Source organism: Echinops telfairi, unplaced genomic scaffold (genome assembly GCF_000313985.2).
Source record: "Echinops telfairi isolate 266 unplaced genomic scaffold, ASM31398v2 ScPeMD7_29;HRSCAF=101, whole genome shotgun sequence".
In the NCBI taxonomy this organism is placed as follows: Eukaryota; Metazoa; Chordata; class Mammalia; order Afrosoricida; family Tenrecidae; genus Echinops; species Echinops telfairi.
The window spans coordinates 622,061-626,873 of NW_022103926.1; the positions used below are offsets into that span (position 1 = coordinate 622,061).

The 4,813-nt window shown below is 51.8% G+C and overlaps 1 protein-coding gene across 1 annotated transcript in view; it reads left to right on the forward strand.

Annotated features, from left to right (window-relative positions):
- Positions 1 to 4,813, forward strand: part of MYO18B (myosin XVIIIB) — a 307,510-nt gene that overhangs the window by 207,778 nt on the left and 94,919 nt on the right. The window lies entirely within an intron of this gene.

A 4,813-nucleotide genomic window follows, 5' to 3' on the forward strand; every position in this document is an offset into this window, starting at 1 on the left:
GCGCAATTCCCACACTGTGTCTCCAGTGTTGTCCCCCGTAGGGCTATGGGTCAGTGAGGGATGTCGTGTCTCATAGTGGGGTCAGCCATATAGTCCTCTCTGTGCATTGGCTGCTCTGAGCAGGAATATTGTCTTCAAGATGGGCCAGGATGTGCTCCATTCTCTCTTCCTCCCCCTTCATTTGCTCCCATGTGCTCTGATCAGACATGTCTCTCTCCCTGAGCTGCAGCTTCAGTGCTGTCCTGTGATATAAATTTTTCTGCGGGGTGGGGAGGAGGGGGAGGAGGGCAGGTGTCCACGTAGTTGGGATTGGGGCTGGCCCCTCAGACCTCTCCACTGGTTCCCTACTCCATGCCGGTATGTTGCATTCACATCTTGGAGCACCAGGTTGAAGTCTGGTCCCTCTTTCCCTGTGGTGATATAAACAATACCCTCTCCTTGGGTGGGTTAGTACCTCACCCAAGTCTGTCTTCTTCTGTTAGCTCCGCAGAAACCTACCCACCATGAGTGACTCTATTGTCTTTGAACTTATGCTGATATAGCGACCCACACAACCACACGCCAGCCACCACAGAGGGTGGCAAGAGAAAAGAGTGGTGATTCTCCATGGGCGTATTCTAACTCTGAAGAAAATGGAGAGAGAGACATTCAGGAAGAGTAATAAGCAAAAGATGGTCCCGTAGAAGAAGGTCAGGCTGTTGAGTACATTGCTACGCCTTTGAAATAAAAAAATCCAGGACATAGGCTTTTCTTTGGGGCTCTTAAGCTAGTCCCTGACTCACAGAGTTCCCATGCACAACCCAACAAGATGTTTCTGCGTCGTACACTGTCCTCATGATGGGTTGCAGCCCAGGGGATCCCTACGGTTTTCCCTGACTTATGCTCAGAAATAGATCGCCAGGCCTTTCTTCCTCATCTCCCTGAGTCTAGAAGTACCACTGAAATCTGCTGAGTATCCTAACAACACTCAGGCTGCCATTGACAGTGGAGTGGTGGCTACCCACAAGGTGCGCTGCCTGGGAGTGGAGTCCAGACCTTTCTCGTGGACGTTGAGAATTCTACCAGTGACCTGCTCGCTGCCACGGGGTCCATTCTGACAGAGAGAGCCTCTGGAGGGCAGACGAGGCCTGCGCCCCGCGGTCTCTCAGGCTGTAGCCCTTTGCCTCATTTTTCTCGGAAGGGTTTGAACCACCAACCTTCTGGTTAGTAGTCCAGCGCTTAACCCATTGGGCCACCAGGTGGTTTCTGCCTATCTCTCCTCAAGGTCACTATCATTACACTTTTGAACCAGACAGGCCATTGGTAGACCTAGCCTGACATTTGAAATACATTTGCATTTAATAACGCGTTGATATCTGAGCCATTTGCAGTTTAAGTGTTTGGTAATACTCTCTTGGCAAATCTTCCTAGCTGAATGCAGGTGGAGACTCTGGACTTGGGGTGGGGGTGGCACTGGGGGGGCTGGCCTGGCCTGTGTTGATATGAATCCCCAGAGGCCACCACTTCTTAAACAGGATGCGTCCCTCTGGTTCTTTGTGATGCAGTTGTTCCACCAGGCCCCCAAACCCAGGTCCTGCCCCCTCGCCCTTGCCTCATCCCCTATGTCTAGCCAACTCATCTCACAGCTTAATAAGTCCAAAGCAAACATTTTACCCAGGTATTTAAAGCCGGCAGATGGCTTTGCATAGGAAAGTGGTGCTATTCATTGGCTTGTAGCGGATGGATTTGTGCTGGGAATCCCAATGGGCTGAATGAGCCAGCGAGGGCGGTGGGTGCTGGCAAGAGTATTTGGAATGAATTTAGCAATACAGGGAGACTTGTATGTGGGTGGGGGTGGGGGTGCGTCGTGGGGGGGGTGGAGGCTGTGCTGGCCCAGGAATTGGGTGGCTTTGGAAGCAGGCCCACTGGAGCCTGACCTTGGACAAGTCACTTCCGCTCTGCAGGCTGCACTTGGCATGCTCATCAAACAAAGATGCCTTTCTTGCAGGGTGGGGGTGGGCTAGAGTGATAATGAACATCACAGGGGCTGACACCTTGGTGCCTGAAGAAACACTCTTTGTTGCCCTCACTGAGCAAGCTGAAAGGGGAGAGGAAGGAGGGAGGGAGGGGGGAGAGGGAGAGAGAGAGAGATGTTCTAATAGGGAACCCTGGTTGCAGAGTAAATTCAGCATTGCCCTGTGAACTGGAAGGTCAGCAATTCAGAAGCTGTTCTAAGGGAGAAAGAGGAAAGGTCTGCTCCCATGAGCTCCCATGAAGACGGACAGCCTTGGAAACCCTAAGGAACAGTTCTACTCTGTCTTACAGGGTCAGAATCTATGAGTCAAAATCGCCCCACCAACACTGGGAGGGTATATTTGTCTTCCTATAGTAAAATACACTCACTCCAAAAATTACTGTCATGGAGTCATTCCTGACTCATAAACACCCTAAAGGACAGGGCAGAACGGCCTGTGGGTTTCCAAGACTGTAACTCTATACAAGACTAGAGAGCCTCATCTTTCTCCCAGGGAGCAGCTGCTGGGTTTGAACTCCTGACCTTGTGGTTAGCAGCCCAGTGTATAACCACTAAGATATAAAGGCTTCCTGGTAACATACACACAACATAAAATTTACCATTATTTAGCCATTTACCAGTGTCTGTATTTGGCAGCTGACAGCAACCTAACTCCAACAATCATGAGCAGAAAAAGAGAAGCTACTGGTCTAAATATCTGAAAGAAGCTGAATTTAGGACGGCTTTCAGGCTTGACTCAATTAAGGCCAATCATGTCAACAGGGTGTGTCTCGTTCAGCTGCTCAGTTTCCCCAGTTTTCCTTAGGCAGACAACGCTTACTGCTTGGGGGAAGAGCCACTCTCAGTACCCATTCTGTATCTTTCTCTCCTCTCTCTCCTCGAATCAATCCCGACTTTCATCCTATAGGACATGCTCCCTGTAGATCTCTGACCCTGTGACGCGATCAGAGTGGAAAGTAAGAATTAATGTGATGGCAATGGGTGAACGAGGTTGGTTTGGGTGTTGGTTTGTTTTTTAAGTAGATCACCAGGCCTTTCTTCTGAGGCGCCTTTGGGTGAATGTGAGCTGTCAACCCCACAGTAGCAGAGCACCAGACTGTATGTGCCCCCACCCAGGGACCGACTTGTTGCCAACACATGGCGGTGCCAGCTAACACCTGGGATCCTTGTGGTCATGTTGGTCATCGAGGTCAGAGAACAAATGCCAGTCCGCTCTCTCAAACAGTCCGTTGTCAGGCCTCCCTGCTCTCAGAAATCTGCCAGAGCGTGTCGCAGGAGAGTCATGTTCAAAGTGTTTCATGGCAGCTTAGGCTTACTGGCCACTGACTTCATAAAACCATCCGTCAAACAGCTCTGACCTGGATTTGATGGGCAGTGGGCTACTCAGATGCCCAGCCATCCTGTGCTTCTCCTGTTCTCCCAAGTCTAGTTCTTTTAGACTCTCCCAGCAGGGCAGCAAGGTGGCGTGTCGGCAGTCCAGATCCTGGGAAAAGCCGGCCCTCCTTGGGTGAGTGCCTCTGGGCCCCGCACCTTCCTCTCTCCATCCAAGCAACCCACTCGCCCTGGCCGGCCACGAGCCGAGGGCCTGCACCGGTGCTGTCGAGACCATTCTGACTCTGACAGATCCCATGAACGTCAGAGTAGAACTGTGCTCCCCACGGTTTTCAGTGGCTGGGTTTTTGGAACTCAATCACCAGGCCTTTCTTCCGAGCCTCTTTACCAGTACACAGTGAGTCGATTACAGTGCACAACGACGCTGTGTATGTGGGAATAAAAATCATACTCCAGAGGGTTTTTAATGGCTGCTTTTGGGGGAAGCCTCCTACCTCTTTCTCAGTTGCCACTGAGTAGAATCCACCACACAGCAACTCCGTGTTTGTCAGACTGGAACTGTGCTCCAGAGGGCTTCCCGTGGCTGGTCTTTTCTGCCAGGGATCACTGGGCCTGCCTTCCTCACCACCGCCTCTCTCTGCCAGTGGCCGTCAAGCACACTCCATCTCATGGTGATGTTCCCCTCTAGACATGGATCACGAGGCCTGCCTTGTAATCCTCTGGGTTGATTTGAACTTTCAACCTTCTTCTTGGATAGCAGGTGCGGGGGCTCTGTGGATCTGGGGCAACTTATTTCGTCTTGGCTGCATTTTCCTCACCATCGAATGGAGCCCTTCTTTGGGATGAAAAGAACCAAAGCAGCTGTGACCATTGTTGTGGCTTTACACAAAGCCACTCACTGTGCCCAGCCTACCGTGTCACTCTTGCATGGATTCCATGGCATGGATCTGGCGACTGTCCCCATTGTACGGATGAGGAAGTCGAGGCACCACAAGGTTGAGTGACATACTGGTTGCAATAGTGGCCTCGGGCATAGGAATGAGGATGAGAGTGGCTAGCATGGGGCCGTATTTCATCCTGTTGAACGTGTCAATCAGAAGTGACTGCAAGGCACCTGGCACCACCAGCCATGTTAAGGAACTTGCTCTGAGAAGCAGATGGCCGGGTCTGGCTCCAGTGCCCAAGCTCATACCCACGGAGCCACGGACTCTGACCCTTTGTGATACCGACTCCCTGCCCTCTTCCTGTGGGATGACCTTGTTTATCGCCAGAACAGAGAACTTCCCCGCAGCTGTACATCTCTGCAGGAGCAACCTGCCTCATCTTTCTCTCTAGGAGCAGCTGTTCAGTTTGAAACCCCCCCCCCTCCCACCTTACGGTTAGCAGCCCAATGCTTAACCCACTGTGCCACCAGAGCTCCTCTTAGCATGCATCCAGACCGAAAGCCGTACTCAGGGCATGGAGTCT